At 38.6% G+C, this 21,814-nt stretch overlaps 1 pseudogene; it reads left to right on the forward strand.

The window, feature by feature from the left end:
* Positions 1-20,046: 20,046 nt before the first annotated feature.
* Positions 20,047-20,902, forward strand: LOC125351081 (annotated as a pseudogene).
* The last annotated feature ends 912 nt before the right edge of the window (positions 20,903-21,814 follow it).

Here is a 21,814-nt window from a genome sequence, read left to right on the forward strand (position 1 = left end):
GCTGTTGGGAGGAAGCCTCTCTTCTAATAGGTAAACCATTCCTGTTGAACTAGAGTGTCATGTTACCTTTTATGTCTTCACCTTGAGCATCACATATATCTTACTGGCTATTCAACATAAAAGGAGACTACATAAGAACAAGATTACCAGGAGGCAAAAATCTTTTTGAGCCATCTCAGGGTTTGACTACCACAGTGTTTTACTCATTATTCTATAAAGTCAATATCTCTTCTAGTTGAAACAGTAGGCCAGAAGCTTTAGTTCACAAACAGATTTGTAATTTGTGAATCCTACTCATAAAAGCTTAATACCTCGTAAGAAGGATTAAACTTCTACTGATGGAACATCAATGCAAGGGAATATGGGATAAACATCATGGAAATAATCATATTAGTAACTTACTTGGGTATTCAGAGGAAGAAAGCAATATTTTTGTTAGTGCTTTGGAAGACATGGAATATAACCTGAATTTTTTCAGGAAGAAATAGAATCATTATGGGTGGAGAAATTGGGATATCATCTCATGCAGAGTAAATAATGTGAACAGGATCATAGAGTTGAGAAACCTAACACTTCTGAATACAGTGCACATAAGGAAGGAAAAGGAGAGGAAAGTAAAAGGCCAGTTTATACAAATTCTTAGGGACTATTTGAAAATATCTTCTGTCTATTCAGTAAATAATAAGAACAGATGAAGTCTGCTGATCTGGTAAGTACTGGGATATAAAAGATTACTTAACTAAGAAAACAGAGATAAAGAAAATAGGAAGGGCTTATCATGTTGTCCTATGGAGAGCAGGTAATACAATAGATACTGTAGTAGGCCTGGAAGAAACAGGTATAATCTTAAAGGAAAAATCTGAAGAATTTAGTAAATCATTAGGTTCTGAATGTGTTGGAGCTATTCCCATACACAGAAATTGAGAGCCAATTTGAGAGGAAGAGTTAGCTTAAAGAAGAAAATTATATACATATGATTATATATAAATATAAATTACATATAAATATATGTAATATATAAATATAAATTATATATGTGTAATTTATGTACACACATATATGTAGGTAGGTAGATAGATAGATATGTCAATTACAAAGAACTTGAAGACTATATGTTCTCTTTCCCTTTTTGTAAAGTCCAATTCTCTCAGGTTAATTGCTTTCTAGGATTGACTGAATCATTATAGCTAGGAGAGTGAGGAATCCTAGTGCTGGGGTGAGCAGAGTAGTTTTCCATATGGGATTAGTTGTCTCTGTAATGGCATCTGAGGGAGGAGGCGATCCCCCATTCCTCCAAGAGTCTACCACTCAGAGACAGTCTCAAGTAAAAAGATGAATTTATTGGGGAAGTTCTGGATGGACTGGTCCCAGGTTTCAGAAAAACATATAACACAGAACAGGACAGTGGCACAGAGACTTACTTCCGGATGATTCCAACAAACCAATTCAGCTCCATTGGAGAGCTGAGTTGGGACGCCATGGGGAAGACAGACACAAGATTCGAACATGTGGCATGGTGTAATGGCGCCTGAGCTGGCCTGCCCCTAAATAGGGTCAGGCCAGGGGGCTGGGTCACAGGGAGCTCCCAGTTCCAAGCACTTGACAGACAGGTTCAGTAACCTATAGGCCATATGCCCGCCCCATCTATTGGGATTCAGGAACTCCCATTACCTGGGGATGGGGCTTCCCTGGGGCTTCCCTTCCTGTAGGAATCCAGGCATGCCCATCAAGAATTGTCAAACAAATACTTCTTGGATAGTACCAGGCCAAACAATGAATCAGGGACCCCTGACTACTTCCTCCCTTACAGCAGGATGTAGCTCCAGAAGAAACAACCTCCACCCATACTCACGGCCTGGTAACCCCTCCTCAGTTATTAATAAACAACAAATGGGGGAATGTTAGCATTTCCCTAGCCTCAGGTCCTCGGCTCCTCCCATTAGCCCCCAGATCCACCCATACCTAATGAGCTACTCCTACTCACTATTAAGACCTACCTACTTCCCCTTTACCCCGACAGAGAAGCTGCCACCTGGATAAGGTGCAGATGCCATGTAGCTCCTCCCCTGGGAGCTATGGCCCCACTAATAGACCTCCTTATAAACTTAAAAAAAAAAAAAGGAATTGGCGTGCTGATTGGGGGGGGGGGGGCACTATTGTTTACAAGGAGAGGAAATCTTCCCAGGTCTCTGAGCAGGGGGGCTGGGGAGATAGTGGAGATGGAGTCAGCTTCTTCCCTTTCTCTGGCCAGATCTGACCTCCATATTACAGTCTCAGGATTTTGTTGGGTTCATTTGGTTAAAAAAAAAAAAAAAAAAACCATGATGACAGCAGAAGATGGAAAGATGAGACTGTGAAATAAGCTAAATATCATACAGTGGTTGAAGTCACAGGTTTTGGAATCATGTGTCAATGATTTCAATTATGTCTGTTTCTAGCTGACCTTAGTCAAGATACTTAGATTTTAAGAGCTTTTATTGCCTAATCTAAAATGGGGTTATAATAGGGTCTTGTGATATTTAGTAACATATTTGGCATATGCAAGCTCTTCACAAGGTGGCTGCACATAGTGAAGACTTTAATACAGAGTAGGCTTATTGAGATTTTAGCCTTAAATCTACTACAATAGGAGATTCATATTGTCCCTGTATCTTTAGACCAAGTGAGCAGAATTGCTATCTTTTTAAAAATCAAATTAATATCTATTGCCTATAATTGTGGGTAAATGAGTTATCCACATCTTCTTATATTATGAGGCAGTATAAGATAAAAGATATGGAAAAAATCATTGATGAAAGTGCCAATTAATAAAATTGGTCTGATATTTATTCTCATTCTCTATGAACCTACATCCTTGGCCAGTGATTGTAGATAGTCTTCCCTTCATTCCATATTAACAAAGAAGTCATGCATTATCTACTTGTGGGTTTTCCCCCCATTTCTATGGCATATTAATATCGATTGTATGTATAAAAAACTATATGTAAGAACCATAAATGTTATTTCTTAATAATTAACTAAGGGTAGAAAATAAGTGTCCTTTGGATTCACCATGTTCAATAAAACCACTTCTACTTGTGAAATAAGACAAACTTTTTTAGCTGCTGAGGTATGCCTAAAATTCAATTCAAGCTAAATTGATTTAAACAACAACAACAACAACAACAACAAGGGATGGAGATTTATTGGTTCAATTCACTGGCAATCCAAAGAGGAACGGACTTTGGAATTTTTCAGGATTTGACTTTGCTCGTTTTGAACTGCCATATCTGATCCTGATTTTATCTGAATGTTCTGGATTAAAAATGAGAAAGGATGCTTTGCAAGGAAAACCACTATTACCAGACTTACAGGAAAAGGATATAAAGCCCCTCCCTGCCAAAAAACGTCACTACAGAAGTTGCCTACAATTCATGAGTCAACATTCAGATAAAACAGATACTACCAGCACAATAAATGAAAGTATCTTTATCCTTTTTTTCTCTGTTGGTTTTCTCCCTTTCATTCTGTGATTCCAATGATAGTATATCCTAGGCAGTCAATCAATACTTGTTGAGTTGAGTTGAACCTGATTCAGACCCAACCTTTCTCTCAGGCTTGCTTCCACAACTCATTTCCTTTAATTTTGAGAACTATTTCTACAGATATACAGTACAAAGCAGGAAGCTAGGAATTCTGAAAATAAAACTAGCCTTTATATGTTTTACAGCTTGACCCTCTTCTCTCCCCTTTATACTCCTCAATGATTCCAAAGGTTCTTGTTTTTGTTTATTTTTTCAGAGAAAGTTACTACAAAGTTACTAAAGAGTCAATGACTTTGAAGAAAGCCCTGGTGGAAAGTGGGTAAAACTGTACCAGATGTAAGAAATTGATATATGGATGGAAAAACTTAGTTTGCCTTGTGGATGAAAAAGAAGGCAATGACTCTTTCCAAGTTCTCTAGAGGGTAAACTCAAAGCACTTTAATCTTTGATGAATGTGATTGAATGCTTTCCGCTACTTGAGAAAAGGCAGAAGTGCTCACAAGAACTCATCCTGTGCTGGCTCCCAGCCACTATCACCCTTTTCTTCTGTGTAATTATCAAGCATTCATACTCTGCTTCTTCTATTTCAAAATTCCTCTTTTATTTTTTATTTTATTTTTATTTTTTCGAGTCCTGGGGCTTGAACTTAGGGCTTGAGCACTGTCTCTGAGCTTCTTTTCTCAAGGCTAGCACTGTACCATTTGAGCCACAGCACGACTTCTAGCCTTTACCACTTCTAGTTTCTATGGTACTGAGGAATCGAACCCAGAGCTTTGTGCATACAAGGCAAGCATCTACCACTAAGCCATGTTCCTAGCCCTAAACTTCCTCTTTTAAACAATAAAATCTGCTACCTGAGACCCGCGTGGCAAGTCAAGCCAAGTATCACTGGAATTTGAGTCAGAGAGGTTTGTGTGTATATGTGGGGGGAGGGGGTGGGGGGACTACTACATTACAGATTTCTGAAAAGTTATGAGTTTTCAGTGTTTTTTCTATCATAGCCTATTCTTTCATTCATCATGGAATCCATTCTATGAATGCTATCTTGTCTAAGTATCATGGAGGATATGCATGGAGAAAGAGGTACCAGTATAGATCTCATTATGTTAGTGAGAAAACCTAGGGTTAAAGTACTCTCTGTGGGGTCAGTATGCAAGACATTCTTACTTAATAAAAATATCAAATCTCTCCAGGTGGCTCATGCTTATAATCTTAGCTACTGAGGAGGCTGAGACATGGAACAAAGTGGTTGAAATTCACCCTGGGCAGAAAAAGTCTTTGACATTCCAATCTTCAATTTACTTCCAAAAGAGTTGAGCTGGAAGTCAGGCTCATATGATAGAGGACCAGCCAAGCCAGCAAGCAAGCAAAATAAAAATAAACAAACAAATAAATAAATAAAATATGCATTTAGGAAGTTCTACCACCTTAGTGGTAGAAAGCTATCTCAGGTGGATATCTACATAGAAATGAGAAAATGGATATTTTAGCAGTCTAAAAAAGAATTTTTACTTTTTTTTTCAAACTGTAAAATCAGGAAACTAGTAAAAAAAAAATTAACTCCCAATAGACCTACATTTTGTAATTTAGACATTTATAATGGTCTTTTGTGATAAATAGATCATGCTGATATAATTCTATGAGTTGCTCATGACATATTGCTTTTTTCAAACAAAGAAACCTGGACTAAGGTACTGGGAGGCTTCTTATTTTTTTAAACATTTAAGTTAATTTGACTGTAAAAGTGATGTACAGAGGGCTTATAGTTGCATAAGAAAGGTAACGAGTACATTTCTTGTTGAACAATGTTACCTCCTCCCTTGTTTTCTCTCACTTTCCCTCCCCCTACTCTTCCTTTCAAGTTGTAAAGTTCATTTCCACAAACCAGAAACAAGAGGTTTGTTTTTTTTTTAAAAAAAATGTGTTGTGTGAAGGTATTTCTTTTGTTCATTTATTTCCCCCCTCTAGTTTATCTCCTGTTGTCAGTTTGATTTTTGTACCCTGTGTCTTGCATATATGTTTGTCTGATTTGGGGAAAGAAAAAGGAATAACAAAATGGTTAGATGACAATGCAACAGTGATACTCACAAGATACTATACTGGAAATGAGGTTTCCGATTTTATGTAATATATCAGAAGTATGTAGACATCAGATATTCATACTCAAGTTCAGGTATGAAAGTATAAACGAAGAAACAAACCATTACCAACAAAAAGCAAACCAGATTCAAAAGGCAACCCAGAGCCATACTTAGACCTACCAGAAATGTGTGGAGTTCAAAATAGAGTAAATGGTGGCTAGTACTATTTTGTAATTGTAATAGTTATGTCAAGATAAGGCAATCCTATGGAAAGAATTTTTGAAGCAAGCCTACAAAATGAGACAAAATGAGGGAGTTGTAAAATAGCATTGTGGTATAGATGTTGGTGTCCTTAGTAGTAGCATTCCTTATACTTAATTTTCTAAATTGTATGTAGAACATGACTCTTTTCCTCAATTTTTGTGGCACATTTTATAAACAATTTGTTTATTGTTTCTTATTTTCTTTTGTGGATGTAAATTTTATATTAACTCTTTCTTACTACTAATCCATCTCTAACCACAATCAGAATGTATCACACTTCCCTGTTGATTTTGCTGCAACACCTGTAATTAACACCCAGCAATGCCTGGCTAATTTCAACTGCAAACCCATGGGGTAAGCACTGGGACTAATTACCTATTTTGTAGCATACATGGAACCGCCTTTCAGATAGCATGCCACTATCCTGTCTGTTCTTATACTCTTGTCCCCTTGTCCTGAATGGCTGGCCCTCTTTACCTTATTTGGGAAGTAGGCTATGGCTAAGCAGAGCTGCAATAGATGGCATGGGAATTCATCTGTGTGATTTAACCACTTAAAGTCTGACTCCTTTATATCTTCAAATGTAGATCTGAACCTATGCTTTTCTTAAGCCAGGAGTGGATGAAACTCATTTGGTCATGATCTTCACTCCAAACCTCAAGAAACAAAGTAATATATGATAGCCTCAGCTTTTATGGTCTCCCTTATTTCCACAGTTGGCCTAAAAGTTTGCTTTTATGTCTAAATTTGGAGTTTAGGAGGAATACTTTTTCAAAGGGTTTTTACTGGGCAGGAAATGCCACATCTTACAGGGTAGCAGAGTGTTTCTATAGCTGGAACAGACATCCGAAGTAATTTAAAACCAGCATGAAAGACAACCAAACTTTTGGCTTATAAATTCACAGCAAAGAAGAAAGAATTGGCAGTATTTGCATTGTGTGTTCATTATAGAGAAGCAATTAAAACATAGATAACAGGAGTTTTTGGATTCCGTTTGTTGGCTAACCAACAAAATAAATGAATCATAAAATAATTATTTCTATTGTTTAAGTATGTGACTACAGCTACAAATTCTGAAATGCTGGTTGAAAAAAAATGAAAAAAGGTTTGGTCAATGTAGAACAAGGCTTTGCAGTTTGCACCCTGTGCCCCAGCATTTTTTCCTGGCACAATGCTAAAATGGCACAGATATCTTTCAGCAGCACTAGTGTGTTGCTCATTTAGAATTTAGGAAACACACTGCACAGCAATTATCAGCCAAATGGCTGAGAAGTGAAAATGACCTAGTAATCAGAGTAAACATGCATTATGCTGTCATATTATAATGTGTAAATATTACAGAGAAAAATCGGAATACGGATATGTAGAATCTCCTTTGGGAGGCTTATATGATTGCAAGTGTTGTCATGGCTTGGGTGACAGCTACAAAACATGCTGATTTGGTAAATAATAGGTCATTGTCATCATTTGCTCACTTACAAATACCATGACCAGGAAAAGCATTGCCCTGGATTTTGATAAATCCTGAACTTGGTTCTCAGTGACCAAGGCGTATACAGAAAGGTGATAGCAGCTTGGAGAGAGCTTAGACTTTATAACCTTGCACAGCCAGTTGCTTTAGCTGCTTATTACAACTCACTTCAATATTAGTTAATATGATTAATTCTTATTTTGTTAAAATTTAAATATGTTAAAATTGCTAATGCCATTTTGTTTATATTCATGTTTCAAGTAAGTCGGCTGGGGATAGTAACAATGTGGTAGAATGTTGCTACACTGAGCACCTGGGTTACATGCTGTGTTGTGTATAGGCGAAGGTCTTTATTTTAGAAGTTTACAGAGATGCAGTGTGCTTGGAAATTTAGGTTAACTGAGGAGACACATTTTTAGCAAGGTTCTGAACAGCATGCATGCACACTTTCTCACTTTTTGTATTGACAGCTAACAGACTTGGAGAAAACAGATCTAAAAATGTCTTGATAGCAAAAGAGAAAGAGGTGGTGGTGGTGGTGGTAGTAGATATTTATAGCTTTGAAGGCAGCCAATGCCCTTTTCTCCATTTCTTGAAGTTGCTTGATACTTGAGTAGGAAGGCATATCTCCTCCCCTCTATTGAGTATAGAGTTGGTTGGTGAATTTAGATACTCTTTGATGTCAATGGAAGCATAGGATGCCCTGGAGGTTCTTTCTGTCAGATTTCTTACTATTCTATACTATTCTAGGACAAACATGAACTCATGCCCTAAACTGGTTAATCACTGTCCTGGAAAAAAAATTAAAAGAGACAGATTCTATGCACTCCATAAAACATCATATATCTTGAGACTGTTGAAGCCCTTGGGAGCTACCCTGTTCTTGACTCTTTCTTCCATCATCTTTATGACCATGCATCTTTTTGGGGACTTTGTCAAAGTATGGTTCTGTTTAGATTACCCATCCTTATTTCTGTTACTAGAAATCAACACACTTTAATTAAGGTAGTTTTCATTTTCACTGAAATTCTGTGCCTGACTGAATCTTCTAAAAGCAGAGGGTCAGAGAGATCACTACATCTGGGGTGGCTCCTTGACAATAACAATGTCAATCTATGAATTTACGACTAAATTGTCTCAATTCTAGCAATAATGTTATTTTCTCAGAATGGTGGACCTTACCCGTGTTCAAATCTTTCCATATTATGCCTGGTTATGGTTTAGTTAATTAGAATGGACATGTCCCATCTTTACCTTTTGACCCAAATAAGGCCTATAGGTAAGACAGAATTCCAAGTGGAATCTTGATTCAATGTATACCTAAACTTTATCTATGCTTAGCAGATACGATTGTAAAGGAAACTGTACTCACTCTGCCCAGAGAAAATGTTTTTTTTTCTTGTCCACATCTTAGAAACAGCCAAGAGGTATTTTATGATATTTTTGTCTCTACAGACTCTAAAATCATGTGTTAACTACAATGTACAAATTATTTGTTTTAGCTGCTACAAGATAAGCAAACATGGGTATATTTTCTGCCTACAGAGAGCATGTAACCTTTTTGAAGAGGTTGGAAGACAAACAGACTTACAAGTTCTATAAGAAAGAAAATAAATTTTCAAGTTGGAAATGCCAGAAAAGATTTGCTAGAAAAATGTTTCTTGAAAATTATTGCACAGGATCAGTGACTTGCTGACTTTGTAGAATTTCCTAGCCCAAACTGAACCTGGACAGCATCACTGCTTCATAGTACCAATGGTGCAGTGGATTACCTTAGCTAAAGAGGACTTGGAATGGTGGTAATTAAATAATTTTATCTTTACAGGTGTGTGTGTGTGTGTGTGGGTGTGTGTGTGTGTGAGAAAGAGAGAGAGAAACAGAGACAGAAACTTACTTGTTTGCTACCTATAATAAGCATCCTTGAAACAATGAAAGTCAGACTATATAATGCAGTAATTTTTCTCTTAAGTTGCAAATTGTTATAAAAAAGGAAGCTTATAAAGAATCAGTGAACTAAATAAATGATTGTTACTGTTTCAAGCTAAAAAGAAATCAGTGGGAATGTACAAATATCAAAATTGACTAAACAGGATCTCAGAGAACAAGTGCCCTTCACTATCAACTTGGTCTTTCATTATGGGCAAATATGTCTGAATTCTTTTAGAATGAGACCATTTTTCAGAAGCTTCATTCTTTGCCACACTTACTAGGTCTGTTTGCAGGAGTTTAAATCAGGCCAGATGGATTATATTGATTTGCTCATATTCTCTGGAATGGATAAGAAGAGAGCTGTTATTTTCAGATTCCTATTCTGAGATAGGCTTCATTATGACATCTAACCTACTACTGCCTTCATTGTAACAAAATATAGGCAACAGAAATAATTCTCCATTTTTTCAAATGTGGATAAATGGGAGAAAATTTCTAAATCCAACTCTTAATTGCAGTGGTGGAATGGGAAGTCTAGTCTTCGGAGTTCAAAACAGCTTGATTCACTAGGGTATGTTGCCTCCCTTTGAGTCTAAAATAAAAATAGACCTACTTAATCAAACTATGTTCAGCAAAGTTCTAGTCTACAGGGAACTTTTATTTTCATAGCCAAGAGTAACACACACTTTATAGTAGGCAATTTTAATGGCAGTATTGGGACAACATATCCTGTAGCTTCACAAATGGACTACAAAAACTCATGGGCATATTTACCTATTAAATGTTGTGTGAGAGAAGAAGAACCATCCACTCTAAAAAATAAATTCATTGTCCCTTCCCCCAGTTGGGGAAAAAAATCGCTTATTTGGTTCTGCAACTGAAATATCACCTGAAAGGCATTCCCTTCCCTGCGGGTCTTTTTAACATCAGCAAATTCTAATTCCTACAAGGCTTATACATTGTCTTTGCCTCTCAGAAATAAGCATTTGTTCAGTATGAAGGGATGTATGAAGAAAATCAGCAAACAACATTTAAGATAAAAATATATCTCTCTAAGTAAGAAGCAAAAGCACATGGTCAATTTGAATCCAACAGTCATAGAGTGACAGTCACTGTATAATGATTATCGGGCTTTCATGATTTGTAGTTTGGCATGTAGTTGTGGCAAATGCCAATGACAGTGTAAGTGGCTGGTTGACACCCTTCACATTGTTTAATAAGTAGGTGGTCACTCTACCATCACTATCTATGTGATCCTTCAGATTTCTTTTCCAGAGGAACATTGATCTGATTGGATTCTGAACCTTGAAAAAATTATTGAATAGTCTGTAGACAAAATATTGCATTTGATAAATGACTACAGAAGGTAGCACTCCAAAGTCACTCTCTCTAAAGGCTTACTTCCTATTTTCTTGGGTATCCATGGCCAGGCCAACAACAATGTGGGGGCCTCATTCACCAGTGTGTCCCTATTAAAATGCAACTTAAAAAAATTCTGAGCAACTGTTGTTAAGGGACGGCAAAAGAATCCTCAGCTTTCCGTTTAATGTAACTCAGCCCTTCTTTTTTAGAAAATTAATTTATTTATTGTCAAAGTGATGTAGAGAGGGGTTACAGTTTCATATGTAAGGCCATGAGTGCATTTCTTTCTTTCTTTTTTTTTTTTTGTCAGTCCTGGACCTTGTCCCTGGCTTATTTTTGCTCAAGGCTAACACTCTGCCACTTGAGCCACAACGCCACTTCTGGCCATTTTCTATATGTGGTGCTGGGGAATCAAACCCAGGGTTTCATGAATATGAGTCAAGCACTCTTGCCACTAGGCCATATTCCCAGCCCCAACTCCACCCTTCTTATCTTTTCCTTCTCAGCAATAAGTCAGAAAGCCTTTCCTTAAAGAATAACTTTCATATTGATATAGAGAGGCACTATAATTTTGCCTCTTTCTCTCTCTGCCATTCACTATTATTCTAAATAAACACCATGCAGGAAGAGTCAAAAAAAGCTGTTTCACTGTTAAAAGGGTCACCTCCACTTCTAACTGACATCACCAATATATTTATGTTCTTTGCACACAGTTTGCATATCCTGTAACTTAGCTTCATATTCCCAGATAAAAGCTCTGAAGGAAGAAATTGTTTGCCAGACACAGAATTCTTGTGATAGACAGGCAAGATACTTAGAAAAGAATTAGTATGGAGCCCCGTCTATTTGGCTTTTGTTTTGTGTTTTGCTTCACTTTTGTGCCTTTTTATTCTTTAGATGTATACGAATCTGTCTTGAAAGCTACCAGGCCCTAGAAATTCTGATCCAGGACAAGTATTTCAAGAAAATGTCATTGTGTGACATAACATGGTATGATGAGGGCACCAGGATCAGGAAGTGAAAGGTATACTGGGACAATTAGGGAGAAAAGGAGACAAGAGCAAGGAGGGGTTATTAATACTCAGGAACACACTACAGTGTATCCAAGCACTTGAAGAGGTCATACCCTAGAGGAAAGCTAGACGTTTCCTATTCTGACTATTTTATTATTTTGTGTTTGAAGAAGGGCAATAAGATGAGCTCTTAGCTCAACCATGAACTTGTCCCTCAGTACACAACACATTCAATTTTGGTGCAGTTCCAGAAATATGTGTGAGCCTTCCTTTTGCTTCTAACTTGACAACTATGGTCCACAAATCTCTAAAGAATTTTTCTCTGCTAAATATTCAAGAGGAAAGTTGATAGTGTGAAGGAAAGGAAATGAAGCATACACAAAAGAAAGAGCTAAGAAAGTTGAATAAAAATTCATTTTACCGAATTCATTGTAATTTAAAAAATAGGGAGGACGTTTATACATATCAAGGATTTGACTGGATCTTATTGGGGAAAACAAGTCTACCATATCAATTGTTAACAAGTTATCATTTTCCTCAAAACTATAATACTTCTGGAAAAATTAGCTTATGGTAGCATGATTCCCTTATAATTCCTTTAATTCTATCTAGAACATTTTTGGTAAGTTATTTGGAGAAAGTATTTGTATTTCCTAGTGAGAAGCAAACCTCACCCCTTTCTTCATGGTGTGATGATTCTAGTCCAAGTGCAATGAGTTTCTGGAAATGGCAAGTGAGACACTTGTTGCCATGGTGATTGTTAATAGTTCTGACTCAGATATAGTGTTGCTATAGCAACTGCACTGGAGCCCTTGGGAGGTGGTACAGGCTTTTTTTTTTTTTTTCCCTGTTCTTTTTTTTTTTTTTTAAATCAGAAAGAGGCTAGGAAGAACCATTTTTGTAGCTTCTTGCTGCATTGCAGTGACGAAGCTCTCAAGGCTATTTTATGCAATGAAAAATTGTCCTGTTTCTACATTGATGGAACAGATATCTTACACTGCAGCATAAATTTAGATCTATATATCATAGTAGCGAACACATTATCTGCCTTTTAATGAATTCTAATTTTCTGACTGTAATAGTTTCAAATAACACAGCTTGTCTCAAGTGAGTATCTTCAAGAATCCTTAATGCCACTGGCAATAGATAAAATCAAAGGTCAAAGACTGATTAGACCCAAGTCATTGAGATATACACGGTCTCTGCTTAAATGCAACCTCATTAAGGTGAGAGACATGATGTGGTGAACAAAATATTTGGAACATCTTTTGGGATGCTCTGGTATTGATTTTCTATGTACACACTCCTTTACATATACCCAGTTCTTTAAATAATGATTGGTTCCCAGACAGTTCTCTATGAGTAAGTGAATTAACTTATTAATTTTTCCTTTGATCACTCCTTTAATTTTGTATCCTTGCAAGGCCTTTGCTGTATTTTGTTGTACCTAAGTAATGAGTGTTAAGAAAGAGCATATGCTTGAAACACTGAAACACTGGTACTTACTTCAGAGCACATTCCCACGTTCTAGGGTGAACTTTCCAAGATCTGATCCCCCCACCCCCGAATTTGTCAAACTTTCATTCTCTCTCTTTGGCTTTCTAGCCAGGCCATCTACCACTTGAGCCACGCCCTCATCCGCTATGGCTTTAGTGTTTTTCCAATAGGGTCCCGCATTTTTCTTTGGCCTGACCTGGACGGTGAACCTCCTGTTTATGCCTCTCTGTAACTGGGATGGCAGTTACTCATGACGATACCGGCTTTATTGGTTGAAATGAAGTGTTGTTAACTATCCACCCCACCCTCCCCTTTTCCCCAGACTGACCTCAAACCAGGATTCAGAATTACGCCCATCTCTAGCTGGGATTACATGAATTACCACATGAATCACTGCACCTGGTGTGCAGTGTCCTTTATATGGAAGACAGATAAAGCAAATAAACTATGAGCCAGATGAAAAAAGAGAGTCAGTCTGGACAGAGGCTAGGAACCATTCATTTTGTAGAAATATAGAGAAATGAATATGAAATAAAGTTTGTTATTCATTAAGAGAGGAAAGCTGTGTAGAAAGGAGTAAAAAAAAGAAGATAAAGATGACAATCAAGAAAATGACATGATTTCTTTCAAGGCAGCATAATTGCACCTTACTTTCCACGTTCCATGCATAGCAGTTGTTGCCACTTCTTACTGCTACCATAGTACTGCTATGGGAAAGCAAGAGACTGGGATGACTGCTTAAGTGTACAGATTTTTCAGACAACAATATATTATCTCAATACAGTCAACCTGGCCTAATACTCTAATTTTATGTTTGACAGTTTATTCAGATCCAGGTACTGTGCTTTCTTTTTTTTTGGCCAGTCCTGGGCCTTGGACTCAGGGCCTGAGCACTGTCCCTGGCTTCTTCCCGCTCAAGGCTAGCACTCTTCCACTTGAGCCACAGCGCCGCTTCTGGCCGTTTTCTGTATATGTGGTGCTGGGGAATCGAACCTAGGGCCTCGTGTATCCGAGGCAGGCACTCTTGCCACTGGGCTATATCCCCAGCCCTACTGTGCTTTCTTGATACATACACTTTTGATGGCTGAATACAATTTTATAGCTTCAATTTGAAATCTTTTCTTTTTGTTTTGTTTTGGCAGTACTGGAGTTTGAACTCAGGGCTTTGTGCTCACTTGGATTTCTTGCTCCTCTGGCACTTTACCACTTGAGCCATGCCCTCAGCCTTGCATTGTGCTGGTTGTTTTGGAGATAGTATCTCACAGACTTTGCTGACCAGGCTGGACTCAAATCACAGTCTTCTATATCTCAGACTCCTGAGTAGCTAGAATTATAGGCATGAGACGTCAGTTCATGGCTCTCCATTCTTGTTTTTAATGTTTTGTAGCTTGAAAAATACTTTTTCTTTTTCATCGGTTATCTATTTTCACATATGTTTGAATTTTTGGTCAGTTATATTGGTCACTGTAAGGTATGTGAAGACTGATAGGTGGGGATATAGAACAGGCAACAGTCCTGTAAACTACAAGAAATATGGTTACTATTCATTACTGTGAAAACATATAGAGCTAGAGCTTGCTCATATTTCCAAAGAGAATAGTTTTTTTTTAAAAAAAACATATATTTAAAATTTTGTTTGTTTTATCTGGAGAATTACTATTCAGGCTGTAGGAATTCATATTACTGACTGCCTTTGTGACTTGGAGAGAAGCAGGTTGCTGGATGAACCTGACTTTTCAGGCTTATCTCGTACTCCACCTTGCATGACCTATTTGCTGCCAGAAATACAATTTTCAACGTTAGAAGTACTTGGTAACCTCTCATTATTCTAATATGCTTTGGATAGACATAATAGAGTGTCTGATTTTTCCTTCTTTCTTGTGCATGGAATTAACATTAATTGGCAGTCGGTGTTGAGCACTTGATTCTCTGTCTTTACTGCAGTGTCTAATTCTAATTTCTAGACTCTCAGTAGAGAGATCCATGTTACCTGACAATACACATGGGCCCATGTTCTTGAGGACAAGAACCTATTTGTGTTAGCCTCTTAGAGTTTCCATAACCAACTAACACAAACTGAGTGGCTCAAAAAATGAAGACCTATAATCTCCACTTGGAAGCTAGAATTTCAAGGTCAATGTGTTAGAAAGGTCAATTTCTCCTAAAGGCTATCAGAAAGAATCTGTTTCATGCCTCTCTTACAATCTTCAGAGTTCATAGAACTCTGCTTCCACTTCTACCATCTTTATCTGGTGTATCTGCCTAGTCACCTTTTTCCTTTGTATAAGGTCACCAGCTATATTAAATTAGACTTCATAGCATTATTTAATTTTAAATTGATTATCTCTGTGAAGAAACTATATTCAGTAAATGCTATCTCATTCATAATACACATAAAAGAAAGAGTTTCTTTGTTTGACATGACTATAAAGATTGACTAAGTTGTCTTCTTATTTTTTCACTTTAATTAGTCTCTAAATCAGTTTGGAAAGCATTACATGATTTCTGTAAATACTGATTGGCCTTCTGTTCTATCCCTCAACTTTGCTTTATTAGCTTACTTTCCAACACACTAAACTTGTCAATCTGCCTATTTTCCACTGAATACACACACACACACACACACACACACACATCTATCAAGCTGTTTGTATATCCTTAGAAATTCATAATTCTAAAAAACTATGACTGAAGGATTTTCACAAAATAATTGCAAGTTAGTTGTGGGGGGGAATCTTCCCACTCCACTAGACTTGTACTCAGAAAACCTTAGAATACTCTTGAAAATAATATATAAATATGTCAATTGGATTTTAGTGTGATACCAACTTTGTCACTAATATATTCTGTTTATTTTTTAATTTTGAAAAACAGGGCCATATTTTTAAAATGCCTCTGGGCATATGTACCAAAATATCTTTATAAGTTCTGGAATCATCTTACTCTGTTCTTTATTTCTATTTTGAGTTAGAACAATTGTGAAAGTGGTTTGTCTTTTTTTGTGTGTGTCAGTTGTAAGGCTTGAACTCTGGTTGCTGTCCCTGAGTTCTTCAGCTCAAGCTTACCACTCTACCACTTGAGCCACAGTGCCACTTGCAATTTTCTGGTGGTTAATTGGAGATAAGAGTCTCACAGACTTTTCTGCCCTGGCTGGCTTTGAACTGAGATCCTCAGATCTCAGCCTCCTTACTAGCCAGGAATACAGGTATGAGCCACTAGAGCCTGGGAGTCATTTAAAGACTATGAAAGACTTCTTCCACAAACAGATCACCATTTCCTCATCACTCATTCTGCTATAATGTTTTCTCTTCTGTCCTGTTGTAGATTTTCCTGTACTCAGGCCTCAGCCTGGTCCTAAAAGGAAATGTATGGGTTCCTTGCCTTCATGGTTGAGTTCATTCTGTCATCCTTGTTCCCTTGATTGTAATTCCCATCATGATCTAAAGTCTTCTTATCCCAGCTCCTCAGAGCAGGATGCAATTCCTGTGTTTATGTCCTGATTCTTGTTATTTGTCATTTCCACGGTGACCTCCATGTCCTTGACCCATAGACTCTACCTGTTCAACTGATCTCTTAGACTTGACTTTGTCTGCCTGAGGCCAAGATCCCTTCCTATTTCCTTTTTTCTTACCTTATATAAGAATATGCCTTATACTCATGTCATTTTAGCTAGTCTTTCCTATTCTATCCTGTCTCTTTGCTATTCAAATCCTGAGCTGACCTTGTCTCTATTTTATCCTATAATGATCACTTCTTTCCCCACATCAAGGTCTCTCACAGTGAATTGTAACTTTTTCTTTTTCAGAAAAGACCAGTATTTTCTTAAGAAGCATTAAACAAAATCCCATTCATTCTTGCTTATTCTGCTTTTTGGGACATTCTTTGTTCTTTCCTGCTCACCAAATCCTCTCTTGACTAAGAGAGAAGCATAGACTAAGAAGGCAATATAACTACACAGCTAGCCTTAGCTAACTAAAGATCGCCTGTTAGCTATTGTGCTAAATGCTTATTCTCAATATTCATTCATCCAAAGGACATACTGTATTATGAGCCCCATTTTGTATGTGAGGAAAGGCTGAGTTGCCAGGGTCCATCAGTGATGAATTTTGAACAAGGGTTTAAATTGAAGCCCTCTGACTTCAGAACTCCCTATGCTCTACATGCTTCCAATAGGACAGCAGAACTCCATTCCACATAGAGGCTAGTCTAGCCAGGAAGCTTTCACTAAATGATGTTTCTAACTTAACATGGTGCAAAATAAGATGCCCTTAGCCAGGTGCAGAGGGTTTATGCCTGTAATCCTAGCTACTTAGAAGGCTGAGATCTGAGGATCATGGTTTGAAGCCAGCCAGGTCAGGAAAGTCCATGAGACTCTCATCTCCAGTTAATCACAGAAAAAGGTGGAAGTGGTGTCTCAAGTTGTTCAAGTGGTAAAGTGCTAACATTGAGCAAAAGGACCCCAGGGTCAGTGCCCAGGACCATCAAAAAGATGTGAGATGCCCTTAGTAGAAATCATACTTCAGAATTTGAATTTTGATGTTGTTCCTGCCTAGCAATTCAAGATATGATACTCCTCTTCAGAGACTGGGCAACTACAGTGAGCTGCAGATTGTAGTCAGATCTAAAACTCATGATGGTAAGTAAAGAACACTCTATAGGCTTCTGTGTTGTTCAGGAATTGTAAAGGCATCTCCTAAATGTGTCTTTGACTAAAGATATTTTCAATTAATTTTTGTTATTGTGATGGTGATGTACAAAGGGAAAGGGATTACAGTTACGTAAGTCAGGTTCCTTCCTTCCTTCCTTCCTTCCTTCCTTCCTTCCTTCCTTCCTTCCTTCCTTCCTTCCTTCTTTTCTTGTCAGTCATAGGGCTTGACCTCTGGGCTGTGTCCCTGAGCTCATTTGCTTAAGGATAGAGCTCTACCACTTTGAGCCACGGCTCCTTTTCCAGTTTTCTGGTGGATAACTGGAGATAAGAGTCTTCATAGACTGTCCTTCCTAGGCTGGCTTTGAACCACATTCCTCAGATCTCAGCCTTCTGAGTAGCTATTACAGGTGTGAGCCACCAGTGCCTGATAAGAGTACATTTCTTTTTGGACAATGTCAACCCTTCTCTCACTCTCTTAGTTTTTTCCTCCCATCCTCACCCACTATTTTCAATTTTTGATAGATTTATCAGGATAAAATGCCATCACTAGACAAGAAACATCTGTTCTAAATAGGTGGCAATCTTGACTTATTTGCATTTCAAGACATTTATATTCAGTAGTGCTTGAAATATTTGCAGACAAATTATTAACCAGAAGGAAATCTGAGCAAAACAGAAGCATCCAAAATGATTGACAAAGGCACAAGTCAATAGAAAGGAAGGAAGGGCTCAGCCTTTAATCCTAGCCTTTGGGCAAGCAGCTCCTGGGGCTTCTTTTTTCTCATTTGTGAGACTGGCATGTTGGAACTCTGTAAGGTACCTCTGTAGGGTTAGAAAAATATAACCGTGTGCTTCCTGAGGGATCTCAATCATCTGCAGACAGTACACTTGGTCTCTGCAACTCCATAAAGGAAATGGCAGCCCTGCTCATGGTTTAGGCCTCTATGGTGAGGTTAATTATGCGAGTCCGTCTGGCTTGCTTGTTTGTCTTGTCCTTGTTTGCCGCATGTCAAGCAATTGACATACAGTTGACTCACTCAACTGAGTGAGTCAGCTGAAAACCAGGCAAGTGTGGGTAGCATAATCCTAAATTGCTGTCACTAGGGTGGCAATTCAAAACAGTAACTAATAAGTCAGATGTACTCTCACTCATGAACGTGAAGGAAGAAGGGTCTGGGAGGGAAGGAGGGAATAGAAGACTGTTAGAAAGGAAAGGAAATGTACTCATTACCTGACTCATGTCATTGTAATCCCTCTGTACATCACCTTTATAATAACAACAAAGTAAATTAATTATTTTTTAAAGGCCAAAGATGGGGGCATGGCTAAAGTGGTAGGGTACCAGCCATGAGCCAAAAGATTGAGAGTGGAAAGCCTTGAGTTCAAGCCCAACTGGTGGGGGGGAGGGAGTATGGGCGTGTGCATACACACACAAACACACATGTCAAATGCAATCCATTTTAGAGCCACCTTGCAGCATGGGGGAGCCACTCCAATCCACATACCACATTAGCCTGGGCTCATGGAAAAAGTAAAAGGTGAACAGGGGCATTCATAGGAGCTCCTATATTTTGAGAAAAATCATAAAATGGTAAGTTGGAAATCTGGAAAAATTTAAAAATTTCTTAGAACACAACTTAATGCAATGAAGCCTGGATATATATTGGTGAGTGACAAGGGTAGCAGATGAACCATCCTCTGTATTCAGTCATAAAAAATGAGGGTATCAGGCTAAATAATGTGTAACATGTCTATAATCCCAGCTACTTGGGAGGCTGAGAAAGGCTGTGTTGAAGGCCAGCATGGGCAATAGTTACTGAGACTCTATTATATAAATGAGCCTGGTGTGGTGACACTAAATGTCTTCTCAGCTATTTGAGAAGTAGACGAGGAAGATTCTGGTCCAGGCCAGTCTGGGAAAAAAGTGTGAGACTCTTATCTAGAAAAACACCACCATAAAGAAAAAGGGATTGTATAGAGACATGGCTCAAGCCGTACTTGCTTAGCAAGCATGAAGATCTGAGTTAAATCCTTAGTACCACCAAAAGAGAGACGGAGACAGAGAGACAGAGAGGGAGGGAGAGAGGGGGAGAGAGAGATGAGAAAGAGCAAGAGAGAAACAGACAGAGACAGAGAAGCAGAAAGATGGGAAAGGGTAAAGGAAAGAGAGTGAATGTCATGTATAAGAACAGGTATTATTCTTGCAATTTTATAGTGATTTTTGTTTTCTTACTATTTCATTTTGAGACCACTTTATATGATCTGGATACAGTCCTTATCAAATTTGTGTTTTGCCAAGCTGATGTTGTGTGAAGTATTCAATATAACAGAAGCCTGCAGAGACCACCTTGAGACACACCTGTAAACAGATAATGGATATAGTAGGCAACCAGCACCCCTGGTTCAGGATAGAGCAAGAATACACTGTTATGGGCAACCCTTTGGTTGGCCATTCCACAGCTCCCCTGAACCTCAAGGTCCTTATTATTGTAGTGTGGGAGTAGACAAAGCCTATGGCAGGGATGTCTGGAGGTGCATTACCAGGCCTGCTTGTTTGCTGGAATCAAGATTTCAGGGACAAATGTTGAGGTCATGCCTGCCCAGTGGGACTCCCAAATTGGCCCCTGTGACACAATCGCATAGGAGATCTTCTCTGGGTAGCCAGAGATTTGCATCATGTATGTGAAGACATTAGTGTGATAGCAACCTTTGACCCCAAGCCCATTCCTGGGAATTGGAATTAGGCTGTCATACTAACTTTAGTACCAAGGCCATGCGGGAGGAGAGTGGTTTGAAGTTCATCAAGGAGGCCATTGACAGACTGAACAAGCTCCACCAGCACCGCATTCGCTGCTATGATCCCAAGTGGGGGCTGGACAATGCTTGTTGTCTAACTGGCTTCCATGAAATCTCCAACATCAATGATTTTTCTGGTGGTGTAGCCAACCGTGTCACCAGCATCCACATTCCTCTGACTGTTGGCCAGAAGAAGAGGGGTTATTTTGAAGATCGTCGCTCTTCTGCCAATTGTGATCCTTACGCATGACAGAAGCGTCATCCGTACATGTCTTCTCAACGAAACTGGCGATAAGCCCTTCCGGTACAAAAACTAAAATCACCTACCTAGAAGCCATCTAGCCCCTCCCAGTCCTTCATCCTCCTCCAAGGCGCCTCCTCCTCTTTGTTTCCTAATCATCCCCCCTGTAACTCAAGGGTGGAAGATCAAGGTCTTTTTATTCCTTGTGCTCAATTAATAGTGCTTTTTCTTCTCTAGACAGAGAGGTCAATTTCTTAATCTCTTTTTACCTTTCCCCATTTTTTTTTTCCTGTCCCCGGAGCTTTCTAATGTGGCATCTATTCAGGTATGCTTGTCTAGTAGGGGGGGATGTGTTAGCAAAGGAGAGCAGAGAGGGGAGGACTTCTCTTCAGGGTAGATGATAGGAGAGACCTAACTGGTCAGTTTAGGACTTCCCTTTCTTGATACAAAACTGGTTCTCAAGGTATAACCAACTTTGTATTACAAAGGGGAGCTAGGCAAGGAGGCGGGGCTTGGGAGGAGGGGGCCTTTTTCTGTTGCTGTGGTAAGTCCCCTGCTGGGGAGCTCCATGCCCTCCCATGAATACAATGCTCAGACTAGAGACTGAAGGACATCTCTGCCTTGAAAGAAGTCCTCAACTGCATGGTCCTCCATTTATAACACAAAGCAGAGTAGTATTTTTATACTTAAATGTAAAAACAAAAAAAATGTTATATGTGGGTGGGTGGACGTGTGTGTGTGTGTGTTTTCTGAAGGAGAAAAATCATCCTGGTTACTGGATGCCAAGTTCAAGAAAAATAGTTGGGTTTTCAAATGAGGATCTCCTTTGTAATAGGGGCGAAGGATGCCATTCTGCAGAAGCTGGGTCTGTCAGGCTCTCAGTCTTCCATTGGCACCAACAGTTTCTTGCTACTCTTCTGCAGGAGGTCATAGATACATGCACATCACTTGCCATCATGAGAGCCAGGTGATGGGGTTTAAAAGACAC

Source organism: Perognathus longimembris, chromosome 5 (assembly GCF_023159225.1).
Source record: "Perognathus longimembris pacificus isolate PPM17 chromosome 5, ASM2315922v1, whole genome shotgun sequence".
Taxonomy (NCBI): Eukaryota; Metazoa; Chordata; class Mammalia; order Rodentia; family Heteromyidae; genus Perognathus; species Perognathus longimembris.